The sequence below is a fragment of the Lutra lutra genome, chromosome 4, assembly GCF_902655055.1.
Source record: "Lutra lutra chromosome 4, mLutLut1.2, whole genome shotgun sequence".
NCBI lineage: Eukaryota > Metazoa > Chordata > Mammalia > Carnivora > Mustelidae > Lutra > Lutra lutra.
The window spans coordinates 56796462-56815164 of record NC_062281.1 but is presented as its reverse complement, the minus strand read 5'-3'; the positions used below and the strand labels follow the sequence as shown (position 1 = coordinate 56815164).

Below are 18703 nucleotides of genomic sequence, written 5' to 3'. Positions count from 1 at the left end.
ATGATGTGTCTATGTAGGTTCACAGATAATAATAAATGTACTGCTGTGCTGTGGACTATCAATAGTGAGAGAGCTTGTGTATGTGTGGGGCCTGAGAACCCTCTGAACTCTCCACTTCCATTTGGTGTGAACACAAAACTTCTCTAAAAAAGTAAAGTTTACTATTTTTAAAAAGCTAGCTTAAAAGCTCAGTACCAATGTCCCAACTGAGTGTTAAAACACAGACACTAACAATTCTCAGTTCCAAAGCAAATACAAAAAAGAAATACTTTGAAGATTAAAAAGTTTTAGAAGTATCTTAAATTATTTTCTTCATATTTTGTTTTTAATGTAAGTGCAAAAATAACTGATAAAATCAATGCCTACTTCAGTATGAAAAAAATTAAATATAAAAAATACTCTAAGAAGAAAGCATTGCATTACTACTGATTGTGGGGGTGGGGGGGTGGGTTGTGCAATATAAAATTAAAAAAAAAATCCCTTAGTCACTAGCATCTTAGAATTAGATGCAATATGGTAGTGTAAGAAATAGTGGTTGCTGTGTATGAGAAAAATACTAAATCCTACATCATAGGGCATAACTGTATCAAGTGCTAAGAGAGTACAATAAGAGATAAGTAATTCAAGTAGAACTAGGTGTAGAACTAGAGATAGTAAGTTAAGACCAAAATTCCAAGAAGAGATTGGAAAATAATACACTATCTTCTAAAGTAATACTGAGGATCTGTGAACTATTTTTATTATTTCTAAAAATTCAATAATATTCAGCCATAATAAAAGATATTTATTTTTCTTAATGGTCTTAAATTAGTTAATTCTGAAAAAAATTATTGAAGGATCTTAGCTAAATAATAAATCAAATATGCAAGGTCAGATTTAGTAATTTTAAATAAAAAGTCTAGCTAGAATTATCTTCCCATAAGTGTGGTATTTATTCATACTCAGCACTAGACACTGATATTAAGCAGAATTCTCATGAGATTTTTAATTCTATAGAAAAGGATTGCTTTCAAGTTTTTACCTCTTTGTACATTACTGAAAGTGTTGTTCTATTCCAACTGTCTATAAAGTAATAGGAACTCATACCTTGTCCTTGATACTTTCTTTGCTCTACAACTGAGGTTTCTTTCTTTTATTTACTCAATGATTTCTTGGAGGAAGAGTTTCATCTGCTTAGCCTTATTAATCGATAAAGATCTGAAATATGTAAGAATGAAGGTCAAGAAAGTGACCCCAGATAAAAAATTTAAGAAAAAGCCAAAATTTACAAAACCAAAAAAATAATGAAACTGAATTGAACTGGAAATCAGAGGTTAGGTGAAAGGCGAAACATAGATGAAAACGAAAAGATCACACAGTGAGCTGTATCCCACAAATTTCCTCAATTTCCATCCAAAGAGCAAAGGAAGATCCTATGCCCATCACTTGAAGTTGAGGCAGCAAGATCTCTAAGGAAAAAAAAATGCCCTCATTTAATAAAGCAAGATTACTGAAAGATCCATTGATGTCTACTTCATAATTAACTCAGAAGAGTAAGAACCCATCATTACAAATTCACGGACATTGCTTCAGCTTTTCAAGGAAGACTAACAGCTCCAAGAACTTCAAAAATTGTTATTGGTCTATGGCTGTTCTGCATTCCTCCAAAAGGAAAATCAATCTCCAAGGCATTCTTCAGAGAAAAGTCTTGGATATGATACACATTTCTCTCTCACAAGATAGAACAATTTTTGCTGACTAGGCAGCCTCTCTGCTGCATCTTCATCTGTGAGCTGGGAATAGTCATGCTTGTCACATAGGATTAATGGTATAATATTCATAAAATACTTTGAACTTCTCAGATAGTGGACCCTATAAATAAGATATATTAGTATTACTATGATAATATGTAAAGATACAGTTACTATACACCTAAAAATTGATCTTTTTCACTGATCCATGGATTATAGCTATATTTAATTACTATAAAATGGATAGAATGTCTTTTTGAAATAAAAGCTGAAAAGACAGGTTTTTTTTCATTCAGGTGTTAGTAGAAATTTTTTTTTAATTCCAAGCCAATTACAAAACATTATAGAAAAACAAACAAACAAACACTTAAAAAGAACTACTCTTCATGAGTTCCTCACATATTAGACATATAACATATGGGATAAGGTTGTAGAAATCTAAAACCTCCTCTTTCAAAAATTCCTACCACGTTTTTTTATAAAAAGATAGCCCAGTGGCTCCTCTTGACTTTTTTCTATCAATAACTCCTATTTTTCCCTTATGAATTTATATGTTAAAATGTTTCATCTACCAGATGAAAATTGATTGCATGTTAATGTCATTACATTTTTTGTTAATACATGCTGGCTGGTTCCTCACCAGTCAGAGCTAATCAACACACTTTTAAGTGGAATTGTATTACAACAGTAGCAACAACTGCATAAACAAAAGAAAATACTATCCTTATCAGTACATACCATTGTGAGTATATATGCTTTTTTTTCTCATTCATAGAAAAATAGAAAAGTCTTCATTAGCTAAAATACCCCTAAGCCTAGATGACCCCAGTTTTGAAATTAATGCTTACAAAAGCCATATTTGAAGTCAAGACAAGAGTTCTATCTAATATACCATCTTTTTCTTGAGACTTTGTAGGACATAGAAGGTTTTAGTAGCTGGCACGGTTTTAAGTGAATTAAATATTATCAATGCTTTTAATCTTCACAAAAAGCCCCTGAGATGAACCATTATTATTCCCATTTTCACAGATGAGGAAATGGGGACATCCAAAGATTAACTCATCCAAGTCTCAAAATTAAAAAGAAAAAGAGTCAAAATTATTTGTATTCAAAAAGAATCCCAGAAGATAGGCTTTACAATATGCACTACTACCCACTGTGCAGAAGCCCTCTCATAAAAAGATGTGCAAAACTGAGGTAAGATATAGCTAAATATAAATTTAATTAGTGGTTGTCTCATAGTCACAATTTCAAATATGTAATAAGTATTCTGGAATAGGTCAGAAGCTTGGATCTACATAAACATGGAAGAGCATCAAAGAAAGAATAAGTAAAACATTTTCTACATGATAATTTAAAAAGCAATTCGTATTTTAAAAAAAGAAACAATATGAATGACTCCCACAGACAGATACCTAATTGTATTCATTAAATATTCAAGTTGACTGAACTTCCATTTTCTCTTTGTGTACCTCCCAGTGAGGAGGAGGATGCATAAATTCTTGAGGAACTTCAATGCCCCCCTTCAGTGTCTCCCTCCCCAAATTTTTCTCCAAACTATACTCAATAATTATCAGTAATAATTCAACCATTTCCCTCTCCCACCTACAAGCACTGTCAGGAATTACAAACTCACCTTAAGGAGATGTCAAGATCAGTCAAAAGAAATATTTATTAATCTGATCAGGTGAGGACCCCCTTTCAGAAAGCACTTCAAGTATGATGTTATTGGAAAGCTGTATTCTGTATACTTTCCCCTACTTCTGAGTTACCACTACACGGCAGCCACAGTAGAAAGAGCTATTAAGGTGCTGGGAAAAAGATGAATAGGATACACCCCTTATCTCAAGTATTCATGAGCAGTAACAAAAAGTATAAAAAGAATGCCAATGCATTTTTTTTTTAAACTTCAACTTGTCCTTAGGTCAAATCTGAGTCCAATGGCTCAGCCACAACAGCAACAAATAGCTCACCAATAAAGGTTGGCTGCATTATTTCTATCCAATGAATCATAACTTAATCATAACTTAAAGCAGCTATTTAAAAATATTTTATTTTTTAATTAATCTATTTGAGAGAAAGAGAGGATGCATGAGGTGTAAGGGGAAGGCAGAGAGTGAGGGAGACGAGCAGACTCACAGTGGAGCACAGAGCCTGATACAGAGCTCAATCCCAGGACCCTGATATCATGAGCTGAGCTGAAACCAAGAGTCCAATGCTTAACGGACTGTGCCACCAGGTTGCCCCTAAAAGTATTTGGGAAGGTAGTCCAATTTAGAAGGTCTCATGACTCACTTCCATTCCCTGCTTCCTTCCTCTCTCCCTCCCTTCCTTCCTTCCTTTCTTCTTTCCTTCCTTCCTTCCTTCCTTTCTTTCTTCCTTCTTTCCTTCCTTTCAGGTCTTCTTTCTCTCTACTCTCTGTCCCTTTCTCCCTCTTTCCCTTCCTTCATCCCCTCTACCTTAGATTAGATTTACCACTGGAAATGTCTGAATAGCTCCTGTTCTTGTAACAAAATAAAATAATAATTCTATATATTACAAATGTCATGTCTCCAATGTTCAAGTAACAGAATTTTTTTTCTCTCACTTTGTAATATAAGTACAGACAAGAAAAGTAAGAAACACTGGCTGTTTTTCAAAGTGAAAGAGAAATGTCAATTAAATATGAAAATCTAGAAATAGTTTCCTTTTTATTTCTTGAACACCTGATCAAAATCATCAAGGGAAGTGATTCATTGCCTTTTAACGAAATACCAAAACTCCTACTATCCTGTTAAAAACATATATTAACTAATTATTATAAAATATATTTGAGTCCTAGAATTTACTATGTAATATTTCATATATTGAGATTGTTTTAGAAATAAAATCTTACGGGTTTTTGGTTAAGTTAGTAGTATGCAGATTGCAGGTAATGGACATACAATAGCTGTATGAAAAAGAATAATAAACATCTCAGTAGGAACTACATGCCTAACCCTATTTTGCCATAATTACTTGCTGAACTCACCATATTATAAGGCAAGTATCATGACTATCTTTCAAAAATGCAAAAAAGCAGTTTGCTATTCTCTCCTACATTCTCCGGGTTTTTATAGGGTGGTTCATTTTGTCTCCACTGTGAAATATCTTAAAAGGTACCATGGTATTCTGATGCTAGCAGTAATTTATTATCCCCTTTAATCTTGTAAAATTGCCCTTTGCATGTAATAATTTGTTATTCTTTTACTAGACCTTCTTCTGCATACTGTGTTTATCATAAAGATGTCACCATTGTGATGCCTAGCAACCATTACAATGTTCCTGAGGTGTTTGCATATATTTTCCTGGGGGAGAGATCTGCGTGGTCCCTGCATGGGAGAGCTGTCAGTGGATTCTGATGTATGAGGATAAAAGGAGCCCCTGCTGCAGACTCCAATAAGCTCAAGTCACGGCCTGAAAGCAGTGACTTGGGCATCACTACACCGTGTTAGAAAATGTGTCAATTATCACATGGACCGCCTAAGGGTATTGCCTGGGTCTAGGTCATAAAACCATCAAGACTGAAGGGGGAAAAAATTGATGAAGAAGTAAGTTGAGTTAATTGATAACAAGGAAGCCTATATATGGAATGTTCATTGTAACTTGAGACCCCCCAATTTTTTCTGAGAAGCTTTCCTGTGGATGATCCCATGAGTAAAACTAAAGCTGTCTATCTTCTCCAACATAAAGTATGTATAATTGGCATTTTAGACATTTCCTAAAAGCCAGTAGGTAGTTGTCAAACTGGTCAGGAAGCCATAAAAATAAAAATAAAATCATGCTAATAATGTTATAGTTGTTTTGCTATTATTGTGATTCTTAATATACGATGCCACTGTCTATATGTGAATACAGTGGGGACCACTTAAATATGTAGCCTAGGGCTTAAGTCATGAAAGCTTTATGCACCATTTATGTTGGTTTCTGTGCAGTTTACTCAGGGAGAAGGGAAAATACATATTTTTCATACATTTATAATGGTTTCAAAGCTGCTTGAATTACCCCCTTTATAAACATCCTTGTATTTGCCTGAATTACTGGTAATATTTAAGGCATTTGTATCAGATGAGTTCCTTTAAGAAATCAGTCTTTACTAGGGATGGGAATAATTATTAAAGAAAAAGAAACCAGCTCTCTACATAAGGTGCCCAAATCACCAGTCGATAAGGCAGTTTTGCTAAAAACTGGAATTTTATTAAACAACATAATATAAATAATACCAAGAAGGCACTTTGCTCAAAATATTTAGGCATCCACACATAGATCCTGAGGTACCTGAGATTACTGCCTCAGACTTTTCAAAAGCACACCACTCTCAAAATATATTGTGAGGACAGGGGCACACAGGCCAGAAAATTATCTGTCCTTTTATTGGTGTTAAACAAAAAGATTCTTCTGTACTAAATTTTCAGTTTTATGAAGAACATATAAAAACACATGTCCTCTCTCACTTAAAATATAATTGGGGAAACATTTTTCATGGCAATAATGTTAATAGTGATGGTAATTATAAGCAATATTGCCCAGTATAGATTTATCTTCTGGCACTGGATTTTTCTTTGAAGGTAAAGACAAATTTTGAGTAAGAAGAAGCCATATCAGAAAAAAACAGAAACAATAAAAATGGGCTTCATTAAAATATTTAACTAAAACCTGTCATCTCTTCAACTGAAAACATGTTCTTACTACAGGCCAGTATTCCAGGAAAGCGGACAGACACTTTATTAACTCTTGTCTCTCATCTATTCTATTTTTGCATAAATTGGCACAATTCTTCTATACGTGTAAGGACAGCAATGTGATCTTCCAAAGAGATATATAAGTTGTTGTTGTTGTTATTTTTATACACTATGGCAAGTAGGAAGATGACAGATTCTGCAATCTGTAGGCTTACCTTTGCTACATGCTATCTAGATAGTTGCTAAAATTATAGAAGCCTTAGTTTACATATCTAAAGAAAAAAATGTCTAACATGGCAATACCCATTCATCCTGCTGCATAGAACTGTGAGAATCAAGTAGAATAATTGCTGTTAAAATGCTTCAGACAATAAAGTGTCACAAAATATTAGTCCTAATTATCCAGAGGTTAGGCTTACATTATTTTAGTTCATTGATATTATCTATTACTATTGTTTTCAAAATATGCTCAATTATTAATTGCCTAGGAATTTTTGCAATAGGCCGAAACTTTCTTTTGATAGTTTAATAAAACAAAAGGGTTACTCTGGACATATATTAGGTTATCAATTTGCAGTTTATTCTTCCTTTCTTTGTAATAATTATAGGAATTTGTTCTGAAATGGGATGGATTATAAGGCTGTTCCCCAAATATATAAAAATTCCAAATTTTAGCCTGGAACTATAGGACATGAGTTTGGAGACAATTCAGGTTAGGGAGTCCGCATAAAGGCAGTAAGGGCAGAGTGGGGTGAGGAGGGTAGTAATTCAAACAGAATCTGTTTCAAAGATAATATTATACTCCATTCTATTAGAAAATAATAGCCGGAATGATCCCTGGGCACTAAAATTTAATTGGACCTGCTGTAATAATGTGGGGTGTAGAAAATACACTTTAAAACTGACCTGAGCGTTTGCCATGGTTTTCAATGAAGAGTTTCCTTTATCTTATTGCAACAAATTTATCTTCTAGGGATATCACAGGAAAGAAATGGGCAACTCTTCAAACAAGATAAATGGAAACTTTGTAATGAAAACTCCTGTATCTCAGGTTTATAACAATACCCACTCATTTGTACCTGTGACATAATAGCTCATGAAGAAGGACTGCCTGAAGAAGAACCATGTTCTCTTAGATAATAAATAAAGAATGTGCTGATATCCAGACTGCAAGCAACTCTCTTAGCCAGAGCAGAATTGCTTCCGAATTAGCTCGATACTAATTGACAGAATGCAAATAATCCACTTAGTAGGAAATACAACCCAGTTAATTCATTAGAATTACATTCAGCTCAAGCGATGGACAGCCAAAATAGAAGTTGATCAAATAAAGCCACCATTTCACTCTTTCACGTACACAAAATCTGAGCATGAGCCGCGATTAAAAGGAATCTGGATATGATGTCATTAACATGTAGCTTTTATCTCATTGTCCAACATGACTCTTCAAGCTCTAACATTCCAAATTCACATTCCAGCTGGAAGTATGAACGATAAGAAAACGTGCCTTATTTAGGATAAAAATCTTAACCACAAATACAGGACAAATAGTTTTGTTTTCCCCACATCCACCATTCCAGGTTAGTTTAGCTGGCTGCTCTTCACTTCAAAAGGACACAGATTCCTTCTACCTTTTTTTTCCTCATCATTCCTAGTCTTAGTTTACACATCAAATTTGAAACAAAGATATGTCCACCATGAAGCTCATGTGAAGGGGAAAAAGTAGGACACATGAGGAATTTTTCAAGTCTGAGAACTAGAAATGACACATATTAATCATTTGACTCATCTTTTATTGGCAAGAATATCATAACATGGGTACATTTGGAAGTGATTAAGGCTAGGTAAGGCATTATCGGCCTGGGCATCTACCTCCGGGCTACAAATGTATTATTATGAAAGAATTAAAAAACAAATATTTGTTTTTACTTAGATGTCCGCTCCACAAATGGTTTATATATCCCTTTTCAAGTCACATATGATGAACACACACAACACTTTCATTTACTTTCATTTCGTAGGGCCCTGGCTACTTACAAGGGAGATGGGGATTTACAGCCTTTCTTCTAGGCAGCTGTGAGCCCAGGGAAACAAAACAACACCTTCTAGTGACAATAAGGGATAGGAAAATTGAATCTTTTACATTAGGCAACCAAAGTAAATATACTAAGCAAAGGATATTATCATTTTAATTTAGAGCATAATATTTAAGGACAAGCATTCTTAATGGTGACAGTTGACAGTTTGAATGGATGTGCTGTGTATTGGCATGGGAAACTGACAAAGGATGAGTAGTAGAGAAGAAATCGGTAGTTATATTTGGGACATGTTAAATCTGAGTTATATATTGCCATGTAAACTTGAGCAAATAACTATATCCCAGATTTCTGACCTATAATTTGAGAATAATAATGTTATTGACTTCATGAAGTTATTATGAGGATTAAATTAGTTAAGACATTCTTATCTAAACCTTTAGAACAGTGACTAAAACATAATGATGGCTCAATAGGGTTAAATGATAGAAAAATATAGATGCCAAAGAGAGATGACTGAGAAGGGAGTTGGGTATATGATTCTAATTCAGAGGAACAGGTAGGGGTAGAAATTTGTGGGCTTTAATATCTAGGTGGTACTTAAAGCTATAGGAGTAAGGGAGAAGACCTGGGGATTGAATGTAGATAGAAAATTAAGAACTCAGATGCTTGACATCTGAGAAATCCAGTGTTTGGAGGTGAGGAAAAATGAAAAGGAAGATCTAGAAAAGGAAACTGGAAAGAAGTAACCAGTGAGGGAAGAGGAGATCCCAGTGAATAGCAGGAAAGACTTCATGTTTCCTACTTGACATTCAATGAACCCAAAACACCAAGATTAAATTGATTAATGGTGGAGCAACTGGGTGGCTTAGTCAGTTAAGTGTCTGCCTTCGGCTAGGGTCATGATCCCAGGGTCCTGGGATTGAGCCCCACACTGGGCTCTCTGCTCAGTGGGAAGCATGCTACCCCCTGCCTCTGCCTACTGCTCTACCTGATTCTGCTCTCTCCCTGTCAAGTAAATAAATAAAATCTTTTTTTAAAAATTTAATTTATTAACTAGGTAATTAATGGAGTAAAATGGTATTCTCTTATTGTAGCACACAAGCTAAAGGAATTAAGATTACACAAACATAATTGGCTCTAACTGAACCCATATTGACAAAATGTGACTCCTACCCCTAATTTCACATTGTCTCAGAAACATTTCTTTGAAAATGTACCTTAAATTTTTGTCAGGGGTCTATATCAAGGCTACATGTCTACAGTCTCCAAAAGTCATCATAACATATGTTCATATTTAGTGTTCTAGCACCACCATTTTCTATAACGTTAAAGATCACCAGAGGTATTTCTTTATGACATATTCAACTGTACTTCATGATCTTTATTTTATTGTATTCAACATTATTAGAAGTTCATCCTAATAATGGAGAAGTTAGAAGCAAGGAATTATAAACAAATTATATATTTGTTTTGGTCTTCTTACACTGTCATACCTTACAATCATTCTGGTATTCAGAAGTCCCTGAATATTTAGTTCATGGAAAAAATGAAAACCATTATTTTTCAAAATGAAAACTAGCTTTGATTTTGATTGGAAGTGAACTGTGCATGTTAAGTTGTATTCTATCAAACTGGTTTTCTCAGTATTGGGCACTGTGTTTTAGAGGTGACAACCTCTAAAAAACAATTTTCCATTTTCTTAACAAAACATTTATGTCTGATCACGATAGCTCAAAGGGTCTGAGTCCAAAATGGAATGGATTAGAATTAACTAGTAACTTAGGAATGATCAGAAAATATTATTTTCCTCCAGAAGGGCAAGAATTCAATTTAATTTTCTAGGAAATATAATTTAGAAGTAATACTGCAGTCTCTATGTTCATGTATACAGAAGTAAGCCAAACACACGTGTGTGCATACGTACACACACACACACACACACACACACACATTTAACATATTACTAAAAGGTGAACTAAGAAACAGTGCGATCAGACTGGCAGCATTAAGCATCCAATAGAATGTAAGGAAGAATATTTAAGTCAAATATAATGTTTTAGACCGAGAACTCTGTTTCTCTGATCAACAACAAATAGTTCAGAGATCTGCCAGTTGCTCAACCTCATGACCTAAGGTGATAGAAGACTCATAGCAAACGAAAACCAGCTGGATATATGTGTAGAATACACGCTAACTGACTCCAAATCGTGGAATGGATGTACAAACACAAATATGTGTGTGTACGCTGTGCGTCTGCTTCCTCTCAACTGCCCTCATTAGGTGGACTAAAGGCTCAGGCACACGTTTAATGTAATTGCTAGTAAATATGGTAACTATTTTCTTCTACTAAAGTTACAAAAATTCTTTGAATTTTATATCAGGGGCTAAATTTGTAATGGAAAATGATGTTCGATGGTGTTTAAATGCAGAGTATGTCACTTTATAAAGCATAGGACTCTTTTAAGTTATTTTTTTTTTAACTTCTTGACATGTGTCACAATTTGGAATTCTGCTCTCATGGGATAAATGCCAGATTACATGGTGTAGTATTTTTATCCTCTGTACTTTCGCTGTAGAAGCATACAACATCAAAGGAGAAGCAGATCACTCACATCAGCAGAAAATGGAATAGGACTATAATATGCTGGCTTTGATCTTGCCTTCTCATAATTATCTTGGCTGCATGCATGCATTGAGAGTAAGATTTGAATTAATAAGGCCAAGAAATCCTAGGAAATGTAAGAGGTATCCCTGAATATAAACTTCACCTATCTTCAACATGATAGATTGCAGTGGAGTCTACCAAGTTGTGAGTTGTTAATTTAAAGCATTAATCCTGAAATGTTATTCTCTCTGAAACTCGTCACTGCTCTATGGAAGACAGCAATGTTGGCGATTAAGACATTATCACTTTTAAGTTCCACTTACCTCTAGTAAAGAGTATTTACCTAACATTCATCTGGTTTCATGTAGGTTTTCCCATAAGAGGACCTAAGGTAAAAAATCATTAATTTTTTTAAAGTCATCCTCGTAGCTCAGTCCACTCATTAAAAACTCTTTGAATATTGCCTTAGGAAAGATATTGTTTTTGATGGGGAAAATAAATCAAGTCATCAACATCTGCAAAGGATTTATACACAGAGCGTGGGGATCTTATATTCTGAGCCAGTCTTTTCATTTTCCCGTTTGCTTATTTACCAGCATCGATTACTAGATTGGCTGAGAGGATGCTATTTTTTCCCCTACATGAGTAAAAATTACCCCGTCTCTTGGAGGTTAACAGGTGGCTATGTTTCAGGAATATCAAAGGCCAACATGCTCTGGAGATTAGGGAGTTTTCATCAGTGAAATATTTCTGCAATGCACGAGGATTCAATTCGCTTTGTAACTGATTAGCTACCACGTATGAGAGCTGTGGCACTCGGTCGACACCAAATAGTAGGTGTCTCGCTTGTACAAAAGTGTCTCACAAGACATTGTGTACACTCTAACCAGAGACTGCTTCACCTACGGTAGTATCAAGACTGTTCTCATAAACTTGGCAATCGATCTGTACCTGAACTAAATTAGAACCAACGGATTCCATTTTTATCTACTAAATGCAAGGTAAATGCACACGAATAGAGACATCAGACTGAATCATAGGGAAGCAAACCTCTGTTTCCTTCGGAACATTATACAAAAAGAAAGAAAAAAAAAGATGTTTCAAATCTTACAAAGCAGCGTTAGAAGCCATTCTTGTAGCAAACTGACAGAAGAACTAACTCCTTTGGAGAAACGTTTCCTCTCAGGATTTTTTTTTTTTTTAAGATTTTATTTATTTATTTGACAGACAGAGATCACAAGTAGACAGAGAGGCAGGCAGAGAGAGAGAGGGAAGCAGGCTCCCTGCCGAGCAGAGAGCCCGATGTGGGACTCGATCCCAGGACCCTGAGATCATGACCTGAGCCGAAGGCAGCGGCCCAACCCACTGAGCCACCCAGGCGCCCTCCTCTCAGGATTTAAAGTCATTCCCGATTCTCTCTAACGATCCAAAGTCATGTTGTCATAAATTAGGGTTGAGAAAGAATTTCCTTCCAAGAAAACAGCAGCCACAGCTTTCACATTTTTGAAGTGTTGCAAATTCTAGTTTGCAGTATAAACAATAATAAAAGTATTTGCTTTACTAAAAGTGATGTTCAGTTTTATCTAGTGACTTTTCAAGGGAGCTAAATATACAGGATACTCTTTAACGGATGCTTATATATGCTCAGCCAGGAAAGTTGAAAATAATGAACATTCCAGAGTTGTGAGAGGGGCTGAAATATATTCTTGTCTCCTCTTACAGACTTCCCATATCCCTGATGCGTGCTGGGATGTGGGGTGTTTGCCTCTGTTTGGTTGTCTGTAGAGTGGGCCAGGAGCCAAACAAGAACTCAATTCCAGTGAAAGGGAGAGCTTTGTTTGTACCCCACCTCCTAAAGTGCTGACAAGCAAGAAACGAATCATTCTCCTAAGTATGTGCTAACTTCCCATGGAGGTTTTGTTTTTCACTATGGGTAAAATGAGAAATGTTGGAAGTTTACAGACTGACAATTAGCTAACCAAAAGTAAGCATCTAGTGTTCAGTCACAGACAGGCATCTTAAAGGACAGGGAGGTCTTGTGTCTCCTGGAGTTGAAGCGCTGGAAGAACTCATTAACTTAGGGGAGAGAAAGGCATGTGAGCGGGTATACCACCGTGATCAGAAATATTCTTTAAAAAAAGGAAAGAATGCATGTATCATTAAGTAGACTATCTATATAGAAAGAAGGAGTAGGCCTCGGCAATCAGAGTTGGCCTCTTATTGCAAAATTCGTATGGTCTCAGTAGCTTGCAGCCCTGCCAACCACAATCCTGAAAACTGTTTTTCCCCCTCTCCCATATCGCTCAAGTTCCTCTCAGTCTTAAGTGTTGGAGAAAAGGTCACTGGAGTTAAAGCAGTGGCTGGGAGGACTTCCCACATAAGCAAAGCCTATTCCCAGTGGCTGTTACATGTTCGTTTTTCCAGCTGAATGAAATCCAACAGGGGCAGGCTTGGATTCAGGCTCACATCAGCTCGATCCCTTCAGCAAGGTCTGGATATTAAAGTAGGGCTGATTTAGGGAGCTGGGTGTGTTGGCATCCATCAGCCAAGAAGTGCAACCTACCGCTCAGATCTGGGAAGTCCTTCAGCTGGCCTGTGTGTTCTCACCGCTACCTGAGAGTATTTGAGCCCAAAATGTCTTTCCTTGTGCCTTGAATGATTGTGGCGCACTCTTCCAACAGAAGGAAATATAAGACATGCAGAATGGTTTAGGAACACCAAAGCTTCCTCCTCTGGTTTTTACTTGAACATGAAATATTTTTAAAATACCTAAAGTTATTTTATACCAGAAATGTACAAATTCCAATATCAGCACCCAATATAAAAAGTAAATTATTTCAGTAATAGAACATTGTAGTGCAAAAACCACTCAGCAAACAAGAGCCCCTTCATGATCTCTAAGCCTATCAATTACATTTTATTATTTCTCTGAATTGTGGCATTGAAAAACTTTTAGTGTTAGGTTGTTTATAGCACTTGCCTATTTCTTCAGAATGCCTAAAACAAAGAGACTTTCCTGCAAATGACAGACTGTAATTTCCATATTTCAACAAATCTCTCTCATTTCCTAAATAAACAACAGAAATTTCTATCTGAGGTCTCTGTGACCTGATGACTCAGCCAGTAATTCAAATTCCTAGGGCCTCACAGAAGCAACATTTTGGAGAACCATGGATTTAAGGGTCATGCTGGACGAAGGAGCCATTTCAGAAAGACAATCGGTGAATTTCCATTCCCACTAACAGTGTGCTCTAATGGCTGATGATTGACTCCCTTGTTTTATGCTAATAATTTGGGGAGAGACAGAACTTACTAGAAGCTTCAACTCTGGTATTTACACCTCTGCCTTTGCCCATACATTTCACTTAAAATGCAGATGTCAGGGACATTCTATTCTGGGCTATCTATGAGTTAGGGTGTGTTATTGTTTTCTTGTGGCTGCCAACCACATGGCATAATTTCAGCGGTATAATTATTACCCTGATCTAGGGCTTTACTATCGAATTAAAAACTGCAGATCCCCGTTCCCACACTAGCTAAGTTGCCTTTTTTTTTTTTTTTGGTAATTTTACTAATAATACAGTCTATCAGAATAATTGAGCATATGATTAAAAAAAAAAACGGTGATTTTTAAAATTTTGAATCCTGACCTGAAGTGAAAAAATGTTAATAAATACAAAAAAATTATGAGCTCTCCAACTGTCAGGATTATGCCATAAAAGATACATGGTAAGAATAATAAAATCTCAAAATATTTATGACTTTATAAACAAATAGGACCCGGAAGTTTGCTGCAGGAATGTATGTGCATGAAAAATTACATACAAGTATTTTATATTCCTTAAATGAAAATAGGAAAGAGTAAATGAAAGAGAAGGGCTATGAGGAATTACGCATTTTGAAATATTTAGTTTATTATTTGCTAAACATTGGAAGTTTTTCAGGATTTTTTTTCTACAGAACTTAAATAGAAATCCTCATAAACCCAATCCTTTTAGTGTGTTTTCTGGCAGATAATGCACATAATGCCAAAATGCTTCATTTACTCTATACCCTGATAGATAGATAGATTAGATAGATAGATAGATAGATAGATAGATAGATAGATAGATGATAGATAGATTGACAGATAGGATAGGTTTGTATCCTGCCTCTGTGGTCCTAATGTAGTTTGAGAAGCACCAGGTAACTAAAATACTTGATGTAAAATAAAGGCTTTTGGTGACCACTAGTCAACCTATACAACTAAAAAGGTGTTTCTCAAACACCCTCAAGAGAACACTACCTTTACCTGTGATACTCTTGTTGCGAAAAAAGTCATGGACCCTCTAACAGATTGCTAGCTCATTCTGTCTAAGAGAATCAGTCCAAAAGCAAGTTTCTCTTTATGTCTTCTCTCCTCAGACCTTGGGTCTAGTATAGTTGGCACTTAATAAGTAAAATATATGGTTAGAAAGAATACAGAATCATCACTTTATGCAAACAACATAAAGGTATTGAACAAAAACAAAAGAAAAATGTTTCCAACTAGTGTGGGTGCAATGGTGCAGTCAACAAACATAGTCAAGCATTCAAAAAATAATAATACACATTTTCCATCTCCCTTGTATCTCAGTATAGAAAATATTAATAGGGACTTATTTGTTATGGCCAACCATACTTGTAAATATCTCCGTTCTGAATTCTTACACATGCTTCTGAATTCTTACACAGCCTATAGGTACTATAAATCCTCTGATGCATCTGGTCATCTACAGACACTAAGAATATTTTCTTTAGAAAACCCTCAACTGGTCCTGAAACTTGATGTCAGGCTGTGATAATGTTGTGGAAGCATATGTTGTCTTCTTAATGTGAGCATTATTTGCTTTCTCTTCAAGTAAACCAGTAAGTGATTCCAAAGGAATAAGGAATTTTGGAAACATTTGCCTTGATTCTTGAAGTCTTTTGTTTGTTGTTTACCTTGGGGGGAGGGGAGAAATTTCTAAATGACAACTTTTTTCAGATCACAGGCTTATCATTCCTGGTTGTCTTTGTAAATCAAATTGTATGTTTTTGTGAGTCCTTCTGGATTTCAATTGCTCATCTACATATGCTCTTAGATCTATAATCTTACCAATTCTATTGCTATTCAGTTCATAAAATATTAATGTTTCAGATTGTAACACTTGGACTCTAAGAAGAGTCAGTGAAAAAGATGGATGTTGTACTTGACCTTATAGTGCTTACTGCCTAGTGAGAAGCATAGACAAGTGAGAAAAAAAAAAAAAATCAAAACGCACTGTGATAAAGTCTAGGTTAGGGATTTCAAGGAAGCATGTCTCCGAATCCAAATCTGGAGATTCAGAGATGTCTTCTTAGAGAAAGTAGAAGTCCAATTTGAAATCTGAAGGTTTAAATGAAACCTGAGGTCAGTGTGAAAGTGGACTGGATCACCGGAGGGTAGAGTGGTGGGTTATCAAGTAAAGAAATGGGTAGATGATAGGGAGGGTGCTCTAGACAAAAGATTCCACATAAACGTCTAAGGCAGGAGGAAGCCACTGCAAGGGTCAATATGTAAGAGATGAGACATCTGGAATCAAGTAGCACAGAGTCTTGAAAGTGAAGTTGAAATATTTAGACTTCAGTCTAAGAGCAACAGAGAGCTGTTGGAGAGGACTTTAGGAGAGTGGTGACAGGATAAGACTTGTGTTTTAGGAAAATCGATTTGACAGGGGTGTGTGTATAACAGATGAGTAGAAGATAATACAGAGAGGACAGCAAAGTAACCCTGTTCTTGCTGAAGATGGAATAGTAGGGAAGCAAGAAGGCCTAGTTTTACACAGGAAAGAGAGCATCCTGCCCTCCAACACTGGAGGGCAGAGTTAAGAATGTACCCTGAGAGACAGACATTTTTGAGTCAATACCTGAGTGACTTTATTTCCTTAAAAAAAAAAAAAAGTTGTTATAATACATTAACAGGGTTAAGTGTTAAATAGAATTAAATGAGCAGGTAGAAAATTAGGAAATGTGAACATGTAGGACAGCAGTCTTCAAAGCTCTTTCTAACAGCTCACTCAGCAGCACAGGTACAAGAGATGGAAAGGGTGACTGGATACTTGATCTAGAAAAGGGTTTTACAACTGACGAGCAGAAGAAGGGATGTTGGAGAAGTGTGGGGTTGATAGGTGTACACTTCCCATGTGTTTGCACCAGGGACAAACCCAAACATGCATAGGGCTGGGAATAAGAGCAAGGAAGTTGCATAAAGATGTGTTAAGATTTGGAGCACATGGGTGGCTCAGTGGGTCACAGTCTGTGCCTTCAGCTCAGGTCATGATTCCAGGGTGCTGGGATAAAGTCCTGCATTGGGCTCTCTGCTCAGTAGGAATCTTGCTTACCCCCCTCTCTCTCTCTGCCTGCCTCTCTGCCTACTTGTGATCTCTGTCTGTCAAATAAATAAATAAAATATTTTTTTAAAAGATGTGTTAAGCTTTTATGGAAATCACTGATGACCTCTGCATAGTCATACAACCTTCTAGCACACTTTGCGTAGACCAAGAAGTTATAGGGAAGATTAATGGAAAATGGAGATCATTAAAGTCACATGTAAGGGAGAAGGTAAGAAAGTCAGAATGATTAAGTAACTTTGGATAAAGATTAAGGAATTAGAGTTAAAGGTTTTTGATCTGAATGCATTTCTAGATGACAAATCCATGACATCCTAATGGAAAGTGATAGCTTAACTCTGTGTGTAATCTGTGCATCTGTGAGTACATGGGTGGATGGGTAGATGGGTGGGTGTGGTTAGCAGGAGAGATCCAATGTGAAGAGCCATGAATGTGGACAGTTGGATGGATAACCTACATGAAGAGTATTGTCACAGAACATGGTGCCTGGGTATTGAAAAAAGCAATTCAAATCCTTAACTACGAACTAGTCACCAGGAAAATAAAAGATGGTTGCCATGAGGGAAGGCAGGTAATACACTGGGAAGGTTGGCACATGGGATATAGTGTGTGGTCTGAAACTGGCAAAGAGGAAATGGCAGAATGCCTCTCCCACCTTTGGATCCTGTGATAAATGCCTAGTTAAGAATGAGTATGGGAGTGTTTTGTATTGTATAAAGCTTCAGAACATTCCCTGTGAAGGTTTGAGAGAGAGGAAAGCAGAAGCAGGGAGAAATGAAGCAAAGAAACAAAGGGCATGGGAAAGAAAAAAGGAGGCAGTAGTAACTGGAGAGCTCACTTTAGGTAGTGACCAACAATTACAGGAACATGAGATGTGGTGTAATTAGATTAAATGCAATTAGAAAATGATGTTTGAAGTTAGTCAAACAAAGGCATTCAGGGAGTTTTGCCAAAGAGAATGTTCCACTTGGTAACCAACCGCTCTGGGAGCATGTGAACATGCCAAAGAAACTTGAAAGACTTTTCTCAAAACAGAGAACAGAGTCTGACATCGCTTTCACATGACTGAAGAAAACATAAATTTAATTGAAGTGGACTCATTATGAAACCTCACTGAGTTCCATTATCAATTAGAAAAGACCTTTTACTAGTATAACCAAACAATAATTTTCCTGACTTCCTCATTTGTTTGTTTGTTTTTGGTTTTGGTGTTTTGTTTTGTTTTGCTTTTTGTTTTGCC

At 36.1% G+C, this 18703-nt stretch overlaps 1 long non-coding RNA gene across 1 annotated transcript in view; it reads right to left on the bottom strand.

Moving 5' to 3' along the window:
• Window positions 1–1262: 1262 nt before the first annotated feature.
• Window positions 1263–18703, bottom strand: part of LOC125098717 (uncharacterized) — a 139290-nt gene continuing 121849 nt past the window's right edge. Inside the window, exon 8 of the long non-coding RNA XR_007126927.1 lies at window positions 1263–1448. This is a non-coding gene — a long non-coding RNA (uncharacterized LOC125098717). The remainder of the gene's footprint in view (window positions 1449–18703) is intronic.